The sequence below is a fragment of the Strigops habroptila genome, chromosome 1, assembly GCF_004027225.2.
Source record: "Strigops habroptila isolate Jane chromosome 1, bStrHab1.2.pri, whole genome shotgun sequence".
Lineage (NCBI taxonomy): Eukaryota > Metazoa > Chordata > Aves > Psittaciformes > Psittacidae > Strigops > Strigops habroptila.
This window is the reverse complement of record NC_044277.2, coordinates 77,205,080-77,229,993: the sequence shown is the minus strand read 5'-3', so window position 1 is coordinate 77,229,993 and position 24,914 is coordinate 77,205,080.

Here is a 24,914-nt window from a genome sequence, read left to right as displayed (position 1 = left end):
AATGGCTGTTGAAAGTCCTGGATTTAGTGGTAGTGTGCATGGGAGGAACCCTTACCAATTGCGCTCTCCATGAGGTACAAATGAAAAATGCATTAGCCTCACCAATACAAGTGGAAAAAATTTAACGTGAAATACATCAAGATTTATGTATGTAACAACTTTCCATAAGATTTAAAAATTAAAAAACACATCCCACACACTCACTGGCTGCAAAATCAGAAAATCTTTTCATGTTTTGAGATTTCAAAACTACTTATGTAAGATTACTATGACTTAGTTTCTCTTAGAATCAGCCATGAGATACATGTTCAACCTTGGCTAGTGTATGTATTGAGAAATAATGTTTACACTTGTCTTGTTAGCCAGTTTCTTTTTTATGTAAATTTGAGTGGTTAGGTAAAGAAATGAAACAGACTCTCCATTCCCATATACCCATATTATAGCTTAATATGGTAATCTCTTCTTGGTTCTTGGTTCAGTCTGTACACAACTTTTTGATGCAATATAAGTAAGAATTGGATAGAAAAATAAGAAGTCATTCAAACCTAAACTCTGCATGTTATGCCCAATTGTCTACTATGGCTACCATATATGTGGGAATACATTTAAAGTCTCTTAACAGGCAACAAGTTTCATATTTTGGCAATGAGACTGGACACAGAGATTACTTAGTCAGACTTTAGTCATCTAAATTCAAATAGTTTTATTCTCCTGTGGGTTTGGTTTGGTTTTGTTCTGCCACTGGCTGCTTCACTGAAAAAACAAAACAAGAAACTAAAGGTTTTTCTTCTGCTTAGGGAGAAGTGCCAGCAGGTACTTCTTTTGTCAGCAGGCATGTAGCCTGTTCTCCCTGTTCATCCTTATCAATATGAATAGTTTCTGTTTTATTTCTAATCTTCTTCCCTCACTGCAACATCTCGGAAAAAAAGAAATGTTCTGAGAATTTTCTCTGAAAAATATTCTTCCCTATTCTTAAACTTACATTTACGGTTTCTATTCTTATTCCTTTGTAATCTAAACATTTCTTTAAACAAAAGAAACAAAGTATACAGCTTTCTTACGTTTTTTAAAAAAATAAAGTTTACACAAGGCATTTATGAAACAATGATTTATTCAACAAGGAAAACAGAAAAAAATTTCTAATTTCTGTTCTCTCACAAGTCTTAAATTTGCACCCATAGAATGATTAATTGTTATCCTATTATCACTGGTGCACATGGTTATCTCCATGTGTCTTTAAAACCCAAGGGAAAAAGCAGACATACTTACTTCTTGCTTTCATAAGTTCTTGATTATGTTAATTGGAATTACTTCTATAAACAACCCTCAGAGGATGAATTGACTAGCCCCAGCATATTTTTTTATTTTCTGTGATTAAAATTGAAAAAGGGATATATATCGTCAATGAAACTTTACAATATGTTTTAGTCCATTAATTCCTGGGAAGGAGTAAAAAGTCCTTTATAAACAGTGAACAATGGAGATGTTCTGAACACATGACCATTGGCAAATTACAGAGTTTTCCATTTCTATAAAATACCTTAAAACGTTGTACTCAGTCTACAAATACCTTCAGAATCAGCATGCTGTGAAATTTGGGTTGCAAGTTTCAGCCCCTTCTGCTGAAGGGGAAATATTGCCATCAATATCATGATAGGGCCATAGATATGTCATTATTAAAAACCGATTGTAAATTCCACAGTAATTTGACTGTGACACTGTATTCAAAGCTTTTCTTTAAATTTGCATTCTCTTATTATTATTTTTTTATATGGTATGATTCCTTATATGTGGCCTGAAGACTGGATATTTCTTTATAAAGGAATGCAATTAGACATTGGTTATCCCTGACATCTCTTGCCTCATAATCCTCCAGATGGGGTTGCAAGCTGAACAAACTATTCTGCTAGATCACAACTGATGGCCTGCTCCCCTTTTCCTGAAGTTTTGCGATTCCCACTCAGCATGTGACAGAAAATATACTCATTGCACCAGTGAATGCTGCCACCATACTATATGGTGGGACGACATATTGCCTTTTTACTTGCCTTTATTTCCCTTCTTTATCACCTCTCTAACATATCCTCACATAAAAGGTCACCCTTTTTTTACTAGATAGTGAAGTCGAAGGAGCCTATAGTTACAAAGGTTTGTAGCAGTGAGTAGATTGAGCAGGTCTGTGCTTTTGAAAAAGAATTATGATGTCATGTGCCCATAAGATCTGCATGATTAGCTGTCTTAACTTAGATTATCCTGATTTTACACAGATAACTTTTAGAGTAAGTAGTGATTATGGTGACTAAGGATTGAGTAGAAAATTGATTTTCCTTATATTTTTAATTCTTATGTAAGTTGCTACTTCCACCTGTAGATAGCACTGCTTGTTGGAGAAAGAATTGAAGAAATAATCTCAGAATTAACATTTTAGAATCTGGAAGACTATTCATGGTGAATAGTCATCCTGAGAAACTTTTCTGGGCTAACCACTGATTTTGAAATGTTATTGACTGTGAAGTGCCCTGTTTCTGAGATCTAGAAAGAAGTATTTTAATTTTTCTGCCTTTAGGTAACGTTTAGGAAAGAGTTCAGTTTCCTTCTCAAGGCACACTCCTGGTGTTTGAGAAATTAAATAACTAATTTTTTTTCTGAGGAAATATTTTTAGCTTTGAGGTGTAGTACATACTATGCAGTATATTTATTTAGTTTTTTGAAGGTGGCAGGACACAGTTGCACACCAGAAAGGTGTTAAAATATAATAGTATTGAAAATGGGAAAAGAAAAAGGCTTTTTTGAATAGTGTCAAACTCTTTTAAAAACAGCTTGCGCTTCATCAAAGTCTCTGTTTCCCCTTGACACTTTTTGAGGTATCATTTCTTGCTGTTAATTGGCAGTGAAAAGCATGCTGGCAGTGTGAAGCTTCAGAAATTGTGGAGCATCTCTCTTTGTGTGTTAATTGCTGCTTACATATACTATCATATATACTCCATATAGGTTTTTTTTGGTGTGCACTACAGGAAAATTTCAATATGGCATTAAAAATCGGCTTGTTCTTCAGTTTGTATTTTTGATCGAAACTACAAGGTTCTCTCTTGCTTTGCTTACAAAGATGCATAGGAGGAATCCCTAATGTGTAATCAGTGTGAGACTAAAACTCTTACAAACACAGAACACTTGGGCATCTGTAGTAACGATAATAGTCATTAAAGTTTATACTTGTGTCTACAGGGTATTTACATATGCTGCTTGAAGTAGTTAACTAAATCTCTGTACAATTTGCTTTGGCTTGTACAAAAGTATATGTGAAAGATAGCTACCCCAAGGTTACTGAGAAATTACTCTTAAATGAGATAATTTTATTTTCTCCCTTGGTCTTTCTATGCTATTAATAAATGGTGACACAAAATGGAGTTAAAACTCTAATGGAAAGCTTAAGAAATGACTGCAATAACAGGCTAATATCAATTAAAATTAGAATAATGGTCTTCAGCCACAAGGCATATTCTAAATATTATCTTCTGGTTTAAGTCCAGATTCCAAAACAGTTTTCAAGTTGCAGTTACTTTTTCAGCTTTTCTTTTTTTTTTTTTTTTTTAAAGAAAAAAAAAAAAGAAAAAAAGAAAGAAATTGTTTCATTTTCTTCAACAACATTGCAGTATTCTCTGGGAGGTTTTTGCTGATTATTTCATGGTCTACATACATTTGTGGCCACTTCTGAATAGTCTCCAACAAATCGGTTTCCCTAGCTTCCAGTTTCCTTTCTAAACTAGGTGATAGTGTGTATTTTAGAGGCTGATTGGCGCTCCTGTCATTAGATCCTGGAAATTACTTTTGTACAAATGGTAAACAACACTTTCTTCTGCTATGTAGTAATTATAATTGTTTTCACCACAGAAAAGCTGATACAACACACTGTCAAACCAGATGATAGCTACTTTTTTCATCCACTTGGCAACTATTTTTCCTTTGTGGAAATTTTATGCAAAATGCTGGGCAGTGAAGAGTAAACCCCACTAGGTTTCACCTAATTCAAATTAATTTTGGGATGGGGAAGGTTAGATAGAACATGAGTAAGTTCTAATCAGTTTTGTTCTAAGATTAAAGTATTCATGAAACAGATTGACTAGCAATTAACTGCATTAATTGACAACTGAATTCCTAAAAGTGGAAAAATACAGGCAGCATTCATCTAGCATTTACTTAAAAGATACATTTTCTGTAGAACCTGCTTATCCTGATAGTCCGAGTGAGCTGAAATATCATTTAAATCACATTGTAAAACTCTGTGTTTAAATCTATCTTTACTTTCTGGATAAGACAAAAGCAGGAGTCAAAATATATACCAAAATCTTTGTTGTGTTGAAACACAAGGTGAGGAAAGAAGATGAAAAATTATTTTACTGCTGTGGGAAAACAGTCCTACAGTCTCTCTCAGTCACAGTGCCAGTTCTCAGCAGATGGATTGAAGGAAAACTGTTTTATAACACTTCCTCTCCCCTTCTTTCTTTTCTCTTGCATCCTACTCTCACCCCAGTCCTGTAGTGGAAAATCAACATATTCCATTCTACTAGACAACAAACTTCCCCATGTACAGCATGCATTCTCAGTAGTAAATAAGTTTTCAAATTAAATATGAGGTTCCCATTTTCCAGATTAATAGATGCCTTTCTAAAGTAGTTAAATAAGCAAATACAAACCAGTGATATGCATGAATATTTAATAGGCACAAAGTTATGTTTCATTAAACTTAAAGCTAGCTAAATAGCCTTCGGTCACTGTTCTTAGGATGATGTAACTCTGGAGGAAAAATAATATTAATCATTCACTAGTTACTTATGGTATAAACTCATTCATTTGTGTTCTATCTTAGTGCAATTGGTAAAAGCATCTAAAAATTTTTACTACATCTTCACTAAAAACATTCAGAACTAAAATCTCCTAAGATAGTCTTGTAGAAAGAGAAATTTTATTCTCCTTTTAATAAAAATAAAACTTCTAGCTAATTAGTTGAAAAAAATTAATTTACCCCCCCCAAAAAGATTGATTAAAATCTTGTAGTACCAGCTGAAAAATAAATCTGTGCCACTTTCTAGGACTGTTTTGAGCCACCTGAAATAATTTCTTTGTATTCAAGTGGAACATGACTAATCGGTTTCTGGGATTTCCATTTTGTTTTATAATTTAATCTCATTTAAGGATTTCAATCAGCGCAGTGCCTAAGTGAGATCATGATATTCAATGCTCAGCCTATTGTTCAGTGTGAAATCTCTCATTGACTACACCAATATCACAGAATCACAGACTTGTTAGGGTTGGAAGGCACCTTTGGATATCATCTAGTCCAACCCCCCCTGCCAAGGCAGAACCACCCAGAGGAGGTTACACAGGAACACGCAGGTTTTGAATGTCTCCAGAGAGGGAGACTCCACGACCCTCCTGGGCAGCCTGTTCCAGGGCTCTGCCACCCTCAACATAATTCTTCCTCACGTGAGGTGAAACCTTTTGTGTTTTAGTTTATGGCCATTGCTCCTCATCCTGTCACCAGGCACTACTGTAAAGAGTCTGGCACCATCCGCCTGGCACCCCCCTTTGAGATATTTGCATGCATTAATGAGATCCCCTCTCAGTCTTCTCTTCTCTAGGCTAAACAGGCCCAGCTCCCACAGTCTCTCCTCATAAGAGAGATGCTCAAGACCCCTTATCATCTTTGTGGCCCTTCAGTGGACTCTTTCTAGTACCTTGTCTTTCTTGTACTGAGGAGCCCATAACTGGGCACAGTACTCCAGACTTTGCTTCTCTAGGGTCGATTGAAGAGGGAGCATCACCACTCTTGACCTGCTAGCCACACTCCTCCTGATGCATCCCAGGATACTGTTGACTGCAAGGCCACACTGCTGGCTCATAGTCAACTTGTCCACCAATACTCTCAGATCCTTCTCAGCAGAACTGCTCATTAGTACGTCAACCCCCAACCTGTACTGGTATTTGGGGTTATTCTTCCACAGATGTAGTACCCTACACTTGCCCTTGTTGAACCTCATTAGGTTCAACATTAGGTATATATCTATATCCATTAATATTTCATATTTATATAATTTATCAAAAGAGTAATAGTACATTACACCGGCAGAATTACTGGGCTCTGATCCTGAAAGGTCTTATGTGGTGTAGGTTCCTGATGCCTGGACAGAATCCATTAATCATATGAGTGCTAAAACTAATGATTATTAATATAAAATTCCTTTCTTAGAGACAGAGACTTTATAAACAGAGACTGTAAATGGAGTCCCCATGACTTCAATAAACAGAGAGCATGTGGAAGTACTGGTAAATAACAGATGAAAATCCCATCTTGAATAGTTGAAATAGTGGAAATTCCTTGTTTAAAAATTAACATTTAAATGTCTTGCTAAAAATAAAAGGATTTAAGAAGCAAACTGGAATATTATGTACCATGCATCTGCTGTATTTAAAAACATAAATCCGCTGCTTTGTGAGAAATCATGGAGGATCCATTTTTAACATGGTATATTCTCCATGAAGGATGTGAAAGATGATTTTCAGCTGTTTACAGTGACAACACTAATCCAGCCAGTTCTTCCTTTTTCTTGTTTATATACATTTTCTGTAAGCTCATTTTATCAGATAAAGCAATTGCAATATATACTTCTCCCAGTATTCGTTGTACGTACAAGCACTCGAATTTAGAGCGAGAACAGTAACTCACACAGTTCCCTGAGAGGATGGTGCTGAGGGTTAAGAAACTAATTGATTTTGCATACTTATGCTTCAGTTTTATAACTGAGCTCTGTTCATAATAATATCAAACACAAATTGCTCTCCATACAGCACATCTAATGAAGATTCATTCCTGATTCGTAGAACTCTTTAAGAACTTGCCAAGAAAGTTTTAAGTTGACAAGCAGGTATTCTTTATTGTGGCACCAGGAGACACAGAGGATATGTCCTCTTAATGTGTCTCGTTTAAGCATCAAACTGACCGTGATTATATTGTTGCTTAATATGCATGTTAATTACATTTCCGGTGAACGTCATACATATTCATTAGTTTTCCGAGAATCGTTTTACATAATTCCACGCCTGTTTTCACATGCGCATAACAAAGTGGTAGTGGCTTTACTGGTCGTTTTACTTCCGTTCCTTGAACTCTTGTTCTGGTAGTCTTTGGGGTCTGCACAGTAGATAAGTGCTTACGCCAGTTTAATTAGATCGGTAACACTGCTGACATAAGTGAGTGATTTTTTCCTGTCCTTCTGCTTATCAGTTAACTCAGCTACAGCACATCCTCAACATTTGCTAGTTTCAGATACTCTTTATCTACAGTCCTATTTTGCTTACAATAAATTTTGTACCAAGGTCGTAAGGTTCTAAAACTATGTCAGCTAAAATGATTTAACGTATACAAGGATACTTCTTATGTTCTTTTGTTTGGGCTTTTTAGGTTTGGAAAGTTTAGTTGTTATGTACAAAGCCACCAAGCCTAAAATTACTTAAAACCGAATTTTCTTATTTACAAAGGATTACATTTCATTTTGCACTTCTTGTCTCAGTTCCCTACAGACTTATTTGTAAATTACTAAAGTTCACCCAGTGCGCAATGTCATTGTCATCAGACCAGCCTTTACTTCCTACCCTTTCTGTGTAAAACATACCTTCCTGTGACCCCTAAACATGCTACAGTAAACACTGGTCCCTTCCACATGTCCAGCAATTTTAGTGCCATACCCCAGCTGTTTTCCTATTCCTTGTTCTTCTTTGCATGGTTAGTCAAGTAAGTGCCTCTCCTTGACGCTCTTGATGTAAAGCTACTTTCCAATTGCCTGGCTTGGTAAATATATCCTGGTTGCCTACGTACTGGCAGTTAAATGAATGAGGATTGCAGATGAACTCAGAGTTTAGCTGTTCCCACATAGGAGCATTACAAAGATGTCTCTCTCTTACTCTAGTGTCTATTTTAATTCAGCTTATAAAGAAAGAATCTTCTGAAGAATTTTGTGCCTTTGTTTTCTGCTACTGTGATTAGGTACTGGGTTCAAAATATAGTAGGAGGAATCCGGCAGACAAATGCACATTCTGTATGATTATGAAGTTACTTTTCCTTAGGAAAACAAACTAGACAATAAATCTGGTGATTAGCATTTTTATGTTCCTTGAACTTCAGAGCTTCCATTTTGAACTTTGTTAAACTGATCTGTCACTTACTCAAAACCAAATTCACCTTCCTTTTTGTAACTTCTTTTTATTTCTTTGAGTCACAGTTAACAACTATAGCATGTTCAATTTCAAAGCCAAAGCAACTCTGTTTTCTCTTTAAAGATAAAGACCAATTTAGGCAGAGTAATAGACTCAAAACCTTCAATTCTCTTCAATTTCTTTATTTCAGTAACATACTACTGATTTTCTTTAGCCTTTTTGCACATGAAATCTGCTCTACTATGGAAGGCTGGCATGTAATTTATATTCTATTTTTAATATGATACCTAGGCCTGTGTGACTTTCTGTACTAGCAAGGTATTTTTTCTTTATTAAAAGGGACTGTTGTAGTATCATCTATCAGAATCTAGAAAAATGCTGGTATATATTGTTTGTGCATCATTGGTGCATATTAATATTGCTGTTATAGTGAACATTTGTTTCTGAAATTGGTATCATTACAGCTTTAAACCTTCAACCCCCCCCCCTTTTTTAAATTGCTAGATGTAGCACATTTACAGTATCACCCAAAGCAGTCAGATTGTGCTTTTTGAATGAAGAGAGATGATACATGATGACACGTGAAACCTTAATTGATGCCTCCTCCTGTTTATTCAAAGCCAATTTTTTCTGCTGTTCTGAACTAGGGGAGAATGGTGGTAGGGAAAGAGACTGCTCCTCACAAGGTTATCTCATTAGCCCATACAGTCATAGAGGTCAAAACAGCATCTTGATCTGCACATAGATAGCTACAGAATAACAGCAAGCAAAGGAACATCTGATTTAATGTATTCACAGTTCTAATAATCAATGGAGATGCTACATTCTACTTTTCCATAGGGTTGTTTTTTGTTTTTTTTAATTTCAACATGTTGTTCTGTATAGAATAATCTATGCAGAAGGTTAACAAGGATATTGGTGATCTCTGCAGAGTAATTCTGCAGGCTGTTAAGATTTTATGAATATATGCGTTACTTCCTTGTAACTTGTTTACTTAGACAAGATCAGTATTTGTATATATGTACAATATGAGTCCATATGGCATATAATGTCCTGTATCTATACTATTTAATTCTCTTTTCCTTTGAACAAGATGGCTACAAACATATTGCCTGTTGCTAACAATTTCCTTCTTTTGGGGATCTTTTATTTCTAAGAGTGACGCCTCTTAAAAGGTGCAATCCTAGGCATCATCTTTACATTGTGCCCCATTTTCTTTCATAAATTATCATTTCAGTCACTTAGGAGAAGAAATAATATGGTTAAATCAAATATCCTTCACCACAAAGACTAATATTAGAAGAGGTTGGCAGAGGTGATATCGACTCATCCAAAGATTTGTAAAAGCTGATGACATTTTAATTCCATAAATATTGTCACTTTCATTTTACACAATTTTATCATCCTGAGACCCCATAATTATGTCAGTGATTTCTTCTTCCAACATGTTTTCCAGTGTTGGGATCCTTTAGTCATCACATATTTCATGTTTGTTCTGTTTTATTCCACCAAGCAAGTGTCAAGATGCATACCCAGACCTATGACAATATTGCTGTATTTTTTCTTTGTGGATAGGAGAGAACACTTTTTTCCTGTTTTACCAGTTACTTACATCATTGAATCACAGAATGGTTTGGGTAGGAAGGGACTTTTAAAGGCCATCTAGTCAAAGCCCCCTGCAATGAGATGGGTGATTTTCAACTAGATCAGGTTGCTCAGAGCCCTATTCAACCTGACCTTGAATGTTTCCAGGGACGAGCAAACATTCTACTACCTCTCTGGGCAACCTGGTCCAGTGTTTCACCACCCACCTGGTAAAAAAATTTATTCCTTATATCTAGACTGAATCTGGCCTTTTAATTTAAAACCATTACCGCTTGTCTTACCACAACAGGCCCTACTAAGTCTGTCCCCAAATATTTCTGGCCTGTGCTAACTCCCTAACCACACTCAAGAATTTCTTGCAAGGCTGTTAATCAGAAAGGATCACAATCATGCCATGGACCATTTTGATAACTTGAAAACATAGAAGCAATTGATTTCCTTACTTGGGAACGGTACCTGGGATTGTTTAATTTTCTAGTATAGATGTGACCTATACCAGTGTCCAGTCGGGCTTTTCAACTGCTGACCTCACCAATCAATTGTACATAAACCTGCAAAAAAACCAGATTTTCCACTTCTACTTGCCCTCACATAGCTTTCTGACTTCATTTTTTTTTTATCTGAAGATGGCTTTGGTCAGCTAACTTTCATATAGTATACAGTATAAATGATCTAGAAAAAAAAAGACTTTTCATAAACTTTTTAATCCTTTTATCCCTTTCAGATTGTTTTAATACTATCAGAAATAAGGGGCCAAAACACACTTTTCAGCTGGGCATGGTAGTTTGTGGGGATGATGCAGTTTTGATGGGGATGATCAGTATGTGTTTATATATTTTAAATGTCATTGTTGCTCTGATCCACTATTTTCAGTAAGGTTTCCACCAGACAATCTCATGAACGGGGTTTGGAGCAATGGTTTGCGAACTATCTATCTGTGATATCAAACTGTTTTAATGTAGTATTTTCAGCCTAGTTTCTTGGAGAAATTAGAAGTATGCAGTTGTATTGTCTTTCTATCTGTATATTTGCAAATGTCTCCTAATAACTTTAGAACCTGTGGATCATTTCGGTTATATTTGGCTGAGAGTAGAGCTGTCAAGGGTATTCTATTACTATAAATCCAGAAAAAAATGGTAACTGAGTAGAAAGATGTTAAAGAAAAGCAGTTGTAACTGTCCTGTGTTCCTTCCAGAATTAAACAAAAAGCTAATTAATCAATATACTTGCAGTTCTGAACTAAACCCAGCATTTTTTCCATTAAATCTAAGGAGGAACCTTGTGCAAGGGAGAAAAGAGAGGGCTTTAAGAATATGACAGGGAATGGGACTGCTGGAGAATGAATGATTAGGAAATATACATCACTACCCCATAAAAATTTGAATTTCATGAGCTCTGCTTTTCATGCAACAACCTCTCTTTACTAGCCATGTCATAAAAATAGCATCAATGGATAAGAAAATAGCAATGCCAAGAGAGAGGTGCTAATACAAAGTTCATTGTTTAAGTGCCTTTGAATAAAATGGTGAGAAAGATTTCAAGCAGCTGACAGGGGGGTTGCTGACAGGCAGTGCAGTTGCCAAAGACAGCACAGAGGGATTTGTCTGACGCAGATTTTTAAATGAAAAGCAGGAGGTCCATTACTGAAACATAATATTTAGAGAGTGACATCTATGAGAAATAGTTGGTTTTCCTGATTTCCACTGAGATCCAAACTCAGCAAAAAAACTGGGAGCTACTGTCTCTCCCAGAGACAAAGTACAGCAATTAAGATACTTGGACTCCTTTTCCTCTAAGAGGCAGCATCTTCAGGTTACCACTGCGTTCAATCTCCAGTCAGAGAATGAAAAAACACAGCCTGACACAGCAACCTTGAAAGATTGCTGACCCTGTGTTGTAGCTTTTACTCTGAGTGCAATCCAAACTAAAAGTTGCTTTTTCTATTGTTTGAGTGGTTCTAATGCTTCAGGAATAAGCATTCCTTTCTTAATTTTCTTGAAGACAATAGGAAGTCTGGAGGGAAAAATATAAGCTTGTGAAATGTGCATTTTCCCAGACCACTATTTTAATGAAAACTATTGGAATTGAATCTAAACCAAGCTTAGACCTTGATTCACCCTGAAACCTATTCTACTCTTTGGTGCCATTCATTTTGCATCGCTGTAATCAAAGAACTTAAATAACTGTCTGGCACCTTAGTTTTGGAGGCTTGCAGTAAGGCAAGTAAATAATAATTTTGAATGTACTAACATTGCATGTATGAGAACTAAAGCAGATAGAGAAAAGGATAGTTAGAGAGAGTTAGCTATCGCTAAAGTAGCTAGTGGAGAGGGGAAGCTGTGAAACACTATGCCTCCTCTCAAAGATCAGGTTTTATGGAAGGATATATATTGTTTCTTCTCCCCTTCCTTTAATATCTAAGAATAGAAATGATTAACAGAGATTTTACAGTAGTGGGCATGTGCCAAAGTAATCACCATTCTTATTTTATAAGTGTAGATAAAATAAAATATACCGTATTTATTTGGAAGATGCCCTCTGCACAAGTAGGAGTGCAAGTAATATGTAAACATGCATCGACATATATTTAGTAAATGCAAGCAGAATTTCCTTCTGATCTGCATTGCAAATGTCCTATGTACACTGGGAAACTATGTTGGATATTCTGTAGTCATTTTGAGTACAAAGCAGCCTGACAGAATTTGCATTGGAATTCCACAGTTTATATGATGAGAGTATTTTTTCTTACATATCTATAGTGACAGTTGTTTGTTTGTATACGAACCCTGGGGTTTTTATGCAGCTTTCTTGTTCCATTTGTATATTTATTTATTTATTAACTTATTCATTCATTCCTTAATTGTAACATTTATAGGATATGGTATTTTGTGAGTTTAAACTTTCAGGATTTGATCATCAAAATAAACCTCCCTTTCATTTAAAAAAAAAAAAAGAATTTTTCAATGTATTTCAATGCTGATTTACTCTATATTTGAAAAAGTTTGCAGGATCATGGCCTTATATTGTGTCTTTTACCCCACTAATGCTTTTCAAGGCTAAGTTGTAAATTATAGAAATTCTATTTTTGTGTGCGTGTTGTCTCTAATACGGTGTTTTAATTTCATATAGAATTACATTATTGAAGATTAATAATCTCCTTTATCTGCATAGCAGCATTTCAAATATCTAAAGGAATGATTACATTACACATTACACATTACTCATTAGCATGTTCATGAACAAACAAGGATATCTTAATGTCAATTTATTTCAAGGAAAGCTAATGGATTAGTTAAAAAGTATTTCAGTGCAATATTGGCGGCACCCTTTTGTATAGCTAAAGTTAATGATGCCTTTGTACCAATAATAACTATCTTATTGCAGGCAGAAGATCTGACACTTTTAATAACTTGACATCTTCAAGAATCCCCAGGCAAATAATCGTTTTTCCTTCAAGGCAAAATGCAATGCAATCGAGTGCAATGAAAAATGAAGGTCTCAATTTTCAGAGAACTTTAGGATATTGGTTTGAATCCTTATTGTTTTAGAGTCACTTTGGAATTTCTACAAAGTTACAACTTTTAGTACAGAATGAATACAGGAGTATGCATATTCCTCATCTCGTAAGAACTTGCTTTTTATTTGTTCTTTTGGGTTTTTTTAGTTCTTAAAAGAAAATACATTCTGTGAATCTATTATAACAATTACTCTTTTGACACGGACCTCATGCTTATCATTTACAAGTGCATCAATAAATGTATGGCAATTACATCAACCATTGTGTGCCGGAAAATTGAAAACAGATTTTTTTCTCTACTGAAAGGTTTTGCATGACGTTACTTTATCTTTCTTCTAAATGTAAATTTCTTGACTCTGTACTCTGCCATTTCTTTGCATTTTGATTTAATATTATGACATGAACCTGTCAATTTCTATTGCCCATACTTTATAGGGTATGTAGTGAAGGTTAATAGGGTATATAGTGAAGATATAACTGTTGTCTCCATTACAAGGCAAGATTGTTCCAAAGAGGTGTAACATTATAAAAAGATGGTGATATGAAAATGCAACCAATAATTGAGAAAGTCTGGTGTTTCATATCTTAAAATGAAAATAACTTTTCCTACATGTCTAGGCCAGCATGCCATATAGAAGATAAAATGAAAAAGATATAAATAATACATGGTTATAATTCCATATGTTACTGTCTTTAGTTTTGGGGGATCTGCCTTAAAATCTTTTCTTGTACCCATTCAATATAGTCTGAAAAAGAACCTATTCAAGAGAAAATATTATCTTGCTCTATTGAACTGGTTAAAATTGTGTAAAGGCTGTCGACATGAAAGAGGAAGACGTTAGGACTGTTTGCAAAATCCAGAGTTGTTCTGGCTTTACCAGTAAGTTTAAGTTCTTAGTTACTGTTTCCGTTTCCTCTCTAAATTTGCCTTTGCCATCACTCACTTTCTGTTTGTTCTTTGAATAAAGCTTAAGACTTAGATAGGAAGAATGAAAAGTAACTTTTTCATAAAAAAGATTTTATCATGATTCTTCCATAAACTGCTCTTTAAGTTATAGAGCACAACTAAGTGGGAGAAGTATATAAAAATTATAAAGAACTACTAAACAAAAATGAAATTCAAACTTCATACTCCACTTGATTTATGATGATAATTTGAGTTTTCTTTATGAACTTTAACAAAGTTACTCTGCCCTTAATGAATTCTTAGTTTTTCATATTAGGAAACAACTACAGAAGAAATAGAAGTCAATATAGGAATATTATTAATGTAATGACAACAATTACTTTCAAGACAGAATATGGGAAAACACAAGAATTTTGTGTTCTCCATTAGTTGAAGAGCTGAGTATGATCGTGAACTGTAGCTAGCAGGTTGAGTGAGGTGATTCTCCCCATCCACTACACTCTCATGAGACCCCACCTGGAGTAAATCTGTTCAGATCTGGGTACCCCAGCACAAGAAAGACATGGACCTGCTTGAATGAGTTCAGAGGAGGGGCACAAATATGATCAGGGGGGTGGAGCACCTCTTCTATGAAGACATGCTGAGAGTTGAGGTTGTATAGCCCAGAGAAGAGAATGTTCTAGGGAGACCTTGTAGCAGCCTTCCGGTACCTAAAGGAGGCCTACAGGAAAGATGGGGGGGTGGGGGGGAGTCTTTGTCAGGCAGTGTAGCAATAGGACAAGGAGTAATGGTTTTAAACTGAAAGAAGGTAGATTTAGATTAGATGTAAGTAAGAAATTCTTTACTGTGAGGGTGGTGAGACACTGGAACTGGTTGCCCAGAGACATTGTGGATGCCCTTTCCCTGGAAGTGTTCAATGCCAGGTTGATCGGGGCTTTAAGCAACCTGGTCTAGTAAAGGTGTCCCTGCCCATGGCAGGGGTGTTGGAACTGGATGACATTTAAGATCCCTTCCAGCCCAAACCATATGTTTCAATGATTTTATGATTCTATGGTTCTACGGTTTAGTGAAGATTTAAAAAGCCTCTTGGGTTTTTAAGAACACCTATTTCATTGGTTCATTTGTAATATAAATTATAAAGATTTCCTTCTTCACGGTTTTTTATTTTACAATTCTCTTCAAGACACTTTTATACTGCACTGTACTTTTTCCATATATATAGGTTTACTGTGCTTTGCTACTTGTGAAGGTTTCCTGAGGTGGTAAAACAGAATTCAACTGTCAAGGAAAATATCATTCCATAGACAATGTAGGTTACAATGTTCTGAGCATTTAGAAGGAACAATAACAACATAAGGCAGTAGTTCCCATTCCTGTATGAATCAGCTATCCTTATATTCAGATGCAGTTGCAGCTGTCTTCCACTCCTGAGCTGCAGTTGACGTATATTTTCCCCAGTCATATTGCATTTGTGCTCTGTCTTGTTTCTAACATAGTTAGACTTGATTGGCACCCACCTTATTTGAGAAAAACCTACTTTTCATTTAGATTGGCTGCAGGCCAGGCCAGGCAACTACAGACTGTCCAGAGCCTTTCCTTCTGAAAAAGACACAAGCCATGAAAGCTGGAGCTTCAAACTATTATTCTAAAAGCATTGATGGACCTCTTTGATGTTGGGAAGGAAGTGCTGGAGGTTGGCTTGTGCAGTGGGCAAGGAGGTTTATTCTTTGAATGACCATGTGTGTTAGACGGGTCTAACAATGTGGAATTGGTCCGTGGTGGACCACCCAGATCGTCTAAAATGAGTGTGCATGGCTGTGCATGGCAAAGAGCCAACAAGGCCACTCCTCCTGGCGCAGGCTGGCCCCCTGCATCAGGATGAATCTGCACTTTTTAACAGATAAAAGCCCAGGGTTCGGGAGAGATGGGGAGGCAGATCCAACTGCCACCATGGTCGATATTACCTCCGCGGGGACGCCTACTAAAGCAGTGTCTGTCACTTCGTCTCTTCACGATGCACCTCGGAGCTGGCCTCTTGGTCATTGGATAAGTGTGTGGGTTGGTAAGAATCTGTGCCTAACCTATATTTGGTAACCGTTAGTTATCTCTCTCTAGCCTGTTATATCTCTGGATTTTTATAACTATTTTAGATTTCGTAATAAACTTTTTAGCAGTTTTGTGTGTGTGCATGTGTCGCTTACGTTCTTCTCCACTCGTAATCCTTCGATCCCTGGAACACCATGGGAAACTTAACCACAACTAAAAAGGGATTTAACTATATTTCCTAATATTTCTTTGGTGATGGAATCATTGGTGATAGCTGCTTTTTCTTTCCTTTGGCTTCCAGCTCAGTGGAAACAGGAACAGCACAGCACAAGAACATGTGGGCACACAAGAAACACAAGAACAGTGGGAGAGATTCAACAAAGGAAAACACCGAGCAAACAATACCAAAGCTAAGCAAATAAATGAAAGAAGGTAAAAAGCTGGCTGAATAAGGCAAAGTGCTAAATAAAATATACAAGAACACTGAAAACAAATCAAAAGCTTTTAAGAGACTCAGTTACCATGGGAGCATTTTGTAAAGCAGGCAGTGCAACAGAAAAATAAATTTCAGATTTTTTTCTAAAACAAGTCTATAAACAGGGACTTTTTTAAGAGCCACAGCCAGACAAGTCTTGTAGAGATCCTTCTAGCCATTTCACCCATCCATTTCCTTCAGTGTTTATATGCATTTTTCTACCTCAATAAAAACTGGTCATGAATATTTGACTCAGAACAAAACTGCAAGTAAAACAAGAGAAGCACAGCCAAGAACTGACAATAGACTCAGCTAAGAATAACTAATAATCTGGTGACTGAGGCAGTTAATGTGAGATGAGGGTGACCTAAGAAGGCCCCCAGAGCTGGATGCTAACTTGATGATAATCAAGAAAGGTCTCTTTCTCAGTAGGTGATATATAAAATGATATAGAAAGCACAAAACATACTGAAAAAGATTGAAATATATACCAAGATTTTATATACTGGTAAGGTTTTTGAAATTCCTTCCTATTACACTCAAACACTGAAGTTCTATAGAACATATAAGAAATGCTGTAAGAAGAGTAGGGCAATTATCAGTAAGAAGTTTGTAACTGTGACGGTAGAATGTAAACAGCATATTAAAGCTGGGATTTTGTAAATTAGAAAAAAATATTTGCTTTTCAAGGAAGAAAACTGAATTAAAGCATAAAGATTTTTTTGTTGTTGAAGAATTAGTAGGGTTTCGCATGCAATTCAGCAGCAAATTGGTAAAGTTTTGATTATTAAGGTTTTGCTTCACGCATTTCAATCATTAAACTGCACGTTGTTTAAAGACAGTTTAGACAACCACATTTGTCTTAACATCAGAAAAGGTGAATTGGTCATTACCTTGAAGAACTGTCTGGAAACAGTTTTGATGAAGCTTGGAATCTTGGAAAAGCTGAGAGGAAAGATTTGTGCTGGTTAACTTTACATTTTTAGAATGCTAATAGTAGGCTCTATTTCCAAAAAGACTATTTTTCAAATTTATCATTGTCTGAATAAATAATAGTGCAGAGTGACAACCTTAATTATTCTTCTGTGCACTCCTACAAACTTTCTGTGACACTTCATTGTGCCCAAGATAGCTAAACTCATGGTTTCTGAGTGAACTTCATCTCTGTCCATAGTGTCTTCCAAGTTTCTCAAGACTGAGACTACTGTTCAATCCCTACCAAAGGAGGAGCTTACATGATTTTTCCTTTCTTATACCAGGCCTTGGGTTTCAAATCCTGTATACAATACCTATAAATGTCTCAATTTGATTCAAGATTAAACCATACCTTCCTCTGCAAACCCAGGACAACCTGTGTTGAAGACATAATTCAATATTTTTAGAACAAAATTACTTCCAACTAGGTCCATGATCCCTGGAATAAATGGAGCTTGATATCTTCTTGACTCAGATCCATCATCGTTATCCACCAGTTTCAACGGACATCAGTATCCAAGAATTGGACAAATATGTGTACCAAGTAAATGTGCTCTGTGCTGCAGAGTTTTTCTTTTTCTCTAGAAACTCATTTTCTTCTGTTCCTCTTCCTGAATGGATTACCTAGCAGCTAACAAGGAGTACCCTCATATTGTTGCCTCTACTGCTGAGCTACTGTAAAGGTGTAAAGACTAGTGATACCCATATAAACTTTTTTTAATAAACACAGCATTCGAATTCTGTTTAAAATTTATTTATTAGGCCCTGTGGCAAGCATCCAAGCCTTGTTGACTAAAGAGCTACATACTAGAAATCAACTAACTACCGTCGGTATTTAAGGACTGCAATCTATAATAATTTTACATACATAATATTACACACTTGTGAATATTCTCCCTGTTTTTCTGGCAAAAGTATCCTTTGTTTTGAGTCTGTAAATAATATTTTGAAAAGAAGTACTGTGGAGAGCTATTTTCCAAATTTAGTAAGATTCTTTTAAATTTCATGCATCATCTTTACTATGCAGTCCTAATGACGTTCGCATTATTTATCATTTAGCTCAGTGCAGGATGTATGTTTGGTTCTATTTTATAAACTTCTATAGATCTAAACATTTATATTATTACACGTGTTCTTATTCCCTTTTGTTTAGCTTTGTTTGTGCACATGGAGGAAGCCTTACAACAGCTTGTAAGGGTTTTTTTTTCTAAATTTCTTTCTCAGTGACTCTGAAGGCATTCTAGGGAGACTGCATTGCTAGCAAGATTTGTAAAACCTAGTTGTTAACAAGGCATGTGTAAAAAGCTGGTGAGGGAATGATATATGTTTTACCTTGGCAAAACCACTTCTCAATTTGATAAAAGCAAGAAAGTGCACTTCCAATTGCCTTAGGTGCTGTGAATAACCACACAAACCAAGAAATATCACCTCTACTCTTAGGTTATTTTTTTTGAAAAATAATAATTTTCTTTTATTAAAAATGAGAGTATCCACAGATACGCAAAAGCAGTATTTCAAGGCCCATCGTTATATAAATCTTTCTGTATTGCATAAAGCTTTCTTCACTGTAGGACAATTACTGAGTGCAATAGTATGTTCTCTATCAATCTGTGTTATAGCCCATTGCTTGTTGCCTTGAGTATAGTGTATAAGTTAGCCAGAAGGCAATCTTTTTTCCTTTAGAAAGATAACAGCAGCAATCCAGACTTTGTATTGCAGCTGTCAGTAGCTCAAATAAAATGTGTATAGTAGATATCATCTACCATGTCTTGGGAGAAGATAGCAAATCCTTTTTAGCCATCCATGCTTTCCCTGTCAATTTTCAAGATTTTCAAACTAGTCAGGGACATATGTATGAGTCAATTTTTTTTTCATTCACCATTGTACATGTATATTTCTGTTGTCATATATGTATGACCCATATGCATAATTTTATTTACGGTAATGTATTTGCACCTGCAATCATCAGAATTATGTTTGCAGTTTATATAATTCTTTTCTAACAACATTCTTATGGGTATTGGTAAATGCAAAATCCTAAAAATGTCACATAATGGTATGCAGAAATGCTGTATACTATTTCCAGGTGTTTGAATATATCTAGGAGGTATCATATTTCTCCATAGAATTACTTAAACGTTACTTTTCACTTAGGATTCAGATATAGTGCATTCACTGCACCAGAATGTGAGGAATAAGGCAAGTCAATTATGCAGTGGATATTTAAGATTTTATGAGAGAAATAAATATTTTTGCTGATAACAATAAAGAAAAAAGTGAAATTATTGTCACATATGCCTCACATTAGAGAAATGTGTAAATCAGTAGATACACAGATTGTTGTCACAAAGACCATTCAAGTTGTCAGTTTATAGATATTTGATCTAGTGGGCTAAGGCACACGGAGTGTTACTGAGGTAAGTCTGACTGTGTGTATCCATAAAAAGTTCATAAAAGTTTACAAAAGTTAAATTCCTGCTGATAAAAGAATCACACAGGAGTTAAATGGTTAAATTCACAGGTAGAGAAGCAGTTTTGATTGCAGTTAAAAAAATTAAGTTATGATCTGGTAAAATTAACTTTTTCACATCAAGTTTTAGAAGAAAAATGGACTAGCTTTAAAGTTGGAAGTCTGTAAAAGAAATATTTTAAATGACAATATTTAGTTTCACATTCATAAATTTGATTATGTAAAATAGAAGAGAAAAACGGTAAAAGGGGACAGATACATCTTCAGAAAATGATTAAGGGGCTCTGCATTCCAGGTTAAATTTTACCAAAGCACTCTTGGACGTCTTCCTGCAGTGTGTGATCTTCAAAGAGACATGAAAGGATATTTACTCATAAAACAATTTTTGACAGAGGTATGTGGTACCTCAACAGTTACATAGGTCAGATGACTAAATCATTGTCATTCAAAGTGCCTGCTGCACATGAAAAAAAACCCTCAGAAATCACATATCAGCAGTCCCAAGTTTCCCCAAAAAGCTAAAGATGGACTACTTTTTCAGCCTGATGGAGATCAGTAAAATATTTGAATCATATGAGTGACTTCACTGGGGTCTATGTCAATAGCAACCTAATGTCTGAGAATGACAATCATTTCATCAAGGCCAACTGAGCACTTCTGAATATGCCAAATTGGAGACCTTAAAGCCTTAATTCCAGCAACACAGCGTCATGGTAGTACAGGTAATGCTTTTTGTAAGGACTTTTTTTCCGCAGTGTTTCTAAGGAATTCCTTTTTGTTTACCTTTCTGTTTACTTTTCATCTAGGGCCTGGCATAACACTTAGAGCATGTCGTGCATAAACGCTACAAAAGCTTGGTTAAATACACTTCTTCCCTTTGCTCTGAGTGATAGAAATCTGAAGCGGTTTGACTATACTTTTCAATTAACTTGAAAGGCATTCTGTTGACACCAGTCTGAGAGGCATTTATGCTCCTCAGGCAAGAAAGTATGACCAAAGCTTAACAGCATTTTTTCCAGTAGCTGCTGCTGAACTGCTTGTCTTAGAGCTTCAACAAGACACAGAAAAACCTTTTGCAAAGGCCAAAGCCTATTCTTTATTTACAGATTATGCTGACATAGTATGGAATGAGAAATAAACCTAGAATGCAGTAACATTAAACCTATACTTACAGCCTGTCAAGAGGCCAGCTACATTTTATATATCAACATTTCTCTATATTTATGTGTATGTGTTTTATGAAGCAGGATTAAATGGAAATATTAATGTACATGAATATTTTATTTTTAGGTAATTACCCAAATTTTAATGCATTGTTTTCAGTTATGAATCTATGATAAATGATAAATAGCCTTTTTTTTTTTCCCCCCAGAAGATTCTGTTATTAAGAGCACATTCTAAATCATTAGTGGGAAGTATAAATCAGAACATTTAAACTCCTGATACACTGGTTTGGTTCAGCTGAACTAGTCGTGGCTTATTCAGAACAGCTCACATTTTTTTGAAACACTATACTAAACTTCGATTTTCTGATTTCAACCTCTATCGTAAAATACGTTACTGGATCATTCAAGCTCAATAAGCTCAACAAGCTCTTCAAATTATTTAACAAGATAAATTTCACTTTGTGAAAGTAAGAACTACCTTTTTTCACTAATGAATTTGCTGCAGTAATAACAATAATGACATCAGGAGGGAAATAGTCAAGAAAATGGCTTTCTGAAGACGAACCTCCAAAGCTGCCAGACACCTTTTCTCTTTCCCTTTTCCAAAATAGTTTGAATCTTGCTAAAGCAGCTTGCACAGAGCAGTGTGACTTCAATTTTCACCAAAAATAATACTGCAGCATTCAGAGCACTGGAAAGTTTCCTCACTTTAAAAATTCTTATATGAGGAAGCTTACTTTTTTCAAGGTTTGGAATCTAACTTATTGAGAACAACATCAGGCCCACTAGGGCAAGAAGCATATAACTCTTCCATGAAGCTATTCACTCTTAAACATCAGGTTACTTCTTGATGATACCAAATAAATAATTCATCAGGAATGATAAGCCAAGGTCTTCTGGTGTATAATGTGAGGATTTATAGCACTTGAAGAAATTTCTAAGGTTCTACTAAGAAGAACTTATCAAGCTCTGCATGAAAAATGACAGGTCCCTGTCATTTTTGAGAATATGCACATCTGTAAAGAAATGGGGAATCACAATCACAGATTCTCTAGGAGACAATTAAAACCCATCAATACATGACACAGTACAGAATACATTAACAACTTGTTGCTGCTAGTTTATATTTTAAGAAGACACCATCATAATTTGATATTCAAATAGAGAACTGGGAAAGCTGTAGGCAAAACGTGTTATCCATGTTTGTTTTCAGAAACAAGCAGACCTTTTTATTCCCCAAGAATCTTCACAGAAGGAAAAGGTATTGTACCCCTATGAGTATTACACAAATGTAAGTCCTTGGGTACCTGCATATGCAGAAAACTTTCCTAAAGTTTCCTTTCAGAGGTGCCAAAATAATGCCTAAGAAAGTATTCTTACTACAATCTTGGAACAAGATCATGAATTAAGAAATAAATTAGTTGGGGAAGTATAAGAAACAATTTATTACTCTTCAACATTCAGGAAAGATATAGGCATGGTGAAAATGTTTGTGAGAAGCTAATTGGCAAAATGGAGTTTTCTTGGTTAGCTCTCTTTTTCTCTAAGACAAATTGTTAAACAAAATAGCAAGATTGTGTATATATAGATTTGTTTATTTCTTCTTTGTAAAAAGCAATGTGTTGAATACAAAATTTATTGATATTAGTTTACAACGATGTACCTGGGAGATGTGGAAAGTATTTATTAAAAAAAAAAAAACAACCAAAAAAACCAACAAAAAGATTTAGAAACTAATAATATATTTCAACTAGAACTGATAGGTTTGTTTCAGATGATGAATTTTGTTTTATTTTCTGGATACTTCAGGGAGCTAGGGAAGTATGCTTTTAGTGAAAAAATGTATAGGAAAACAACCCATTTACCTTAAATAAATAAATAAATAAATACATACATACATACATAAATAAATAAGCATTCCCTGCTTTATGGAATTGTGTCCGTGTGTATTTTAATGTTGTGTCTATTTGCTTCCAATATATTATCAGAAATATTTTTTACCCTTAAAAGTGAAATAAATAGTAATCCATTAGCAACAAAACAGGGAAGCAGGGATAACCGCTTGCAAATAGTTTTTGCATTTGAATTTTTCCTTCTAGCTTTCACTTTTTGTCTCTTTTTTTTTGTAAAATCCCATAAGGAAGAAGAACATAAAAATACATAGTGCTAATTTTAACACTTTATGCAAGGGTCTAATACATGTTTCAGTCAGACAGTTGCAGAATATGGAACTGAATTCCAGCATTGCAAGAGAGATTTTGGAAACATGAGAAAAACTGAATGAGTCAGGGAGAGCCCTTCTATACACACTCAGAATCCACACAATCACCAGTCCTTGATCTCTTGCAGTCACAGGTGTTATTTTAACTCTCTTAACATATAGAGAGCTTTGAAAATGGACCATGTCCTTCTGTCAGAACATGTGCCACATCCTCCCTACCATGTAAGTCTTTGAATATTTGGAGCACTTCTCTGGAAAGTCAGTGTCAGTAACTAGCTTCGCATGAAACCATAATAGCGCTTGCATTTTATAATGACTAATAGCAAAATAGCTTTGGTTCAAATCTTGTTATAATTATGGTTTAAGGGTGGTAATGACAGTCCAGACTTCATTTTGAAGAAGAGCCTGGGGGGCAGAGCCTCGCTGGAGAGGGGAACTTAGCAGTAAGATAGATGCCTTCTTTTTTCTTTTTCAATTTTTTTTTTTTTTTATTAAATATTGTTTCCTTTTTCTGTATCTGGAAAGAAAAGATCTTATGCACATCTTGTTCAAGTATTAACTTGAAAAGTTAAAAGGTAAGGATTTTCCTCTCAGTATATTTTATAATGTTATTTTAGTGTCTACGTAAGCATGTCTTCTGAAATTGAGATAAAAAGACCTTTCATTTATACATCTTTTTATTTCGGAATTTGTGCAAAGTGGATATATCAAAGAAAAACATGAGTTATTTACATTAAAATCCAGAATCAAGATGAGAACAAATAGAAATACATTAAAACACCCAACATTATGCAGGGGGCAGAAGTTCCCCCATCTGTAGAACAATCAACTTTTGGAAAAGCTCTTCATTTGGATTAATAGATGCAAAACATCTGACTAAGAAGTGGAGCTCACTAAGCTTGTGACCAAAAGTGTGTTCGCTAAACTAGGAAGTAACTGGCGTCTGGGGTTGTCCACTTCTCAACATATGACCTTAAGCAAGGAATATAGTAAAGAGATCTTGAATATATAAAGTTCAGCAAACAGTCATCAAATGTAAAGCCATTTGTTCTGGTTTCAGCTGTAACAGTTATTTTTTGTCCTTCCTAGGAGCTAGTGCAGTGCCTTTTTGGCTTTAGTCTGAGAACAAGCCGATAACACACTGAGGTTTCAGTTGTTGCTAAGTAGCGCTTACTCTGATCGAGGACTTACTGGGTACTGGTACTTTTGTCCTTTTACCATTCTTTGACACTACATTAAATGCTTCCTTGTTTTGTTTATCACAATGCTCTCCTACCCTCACCAGTCTGTCACATTCTCTGTTTCTAGATTATATGTAGAA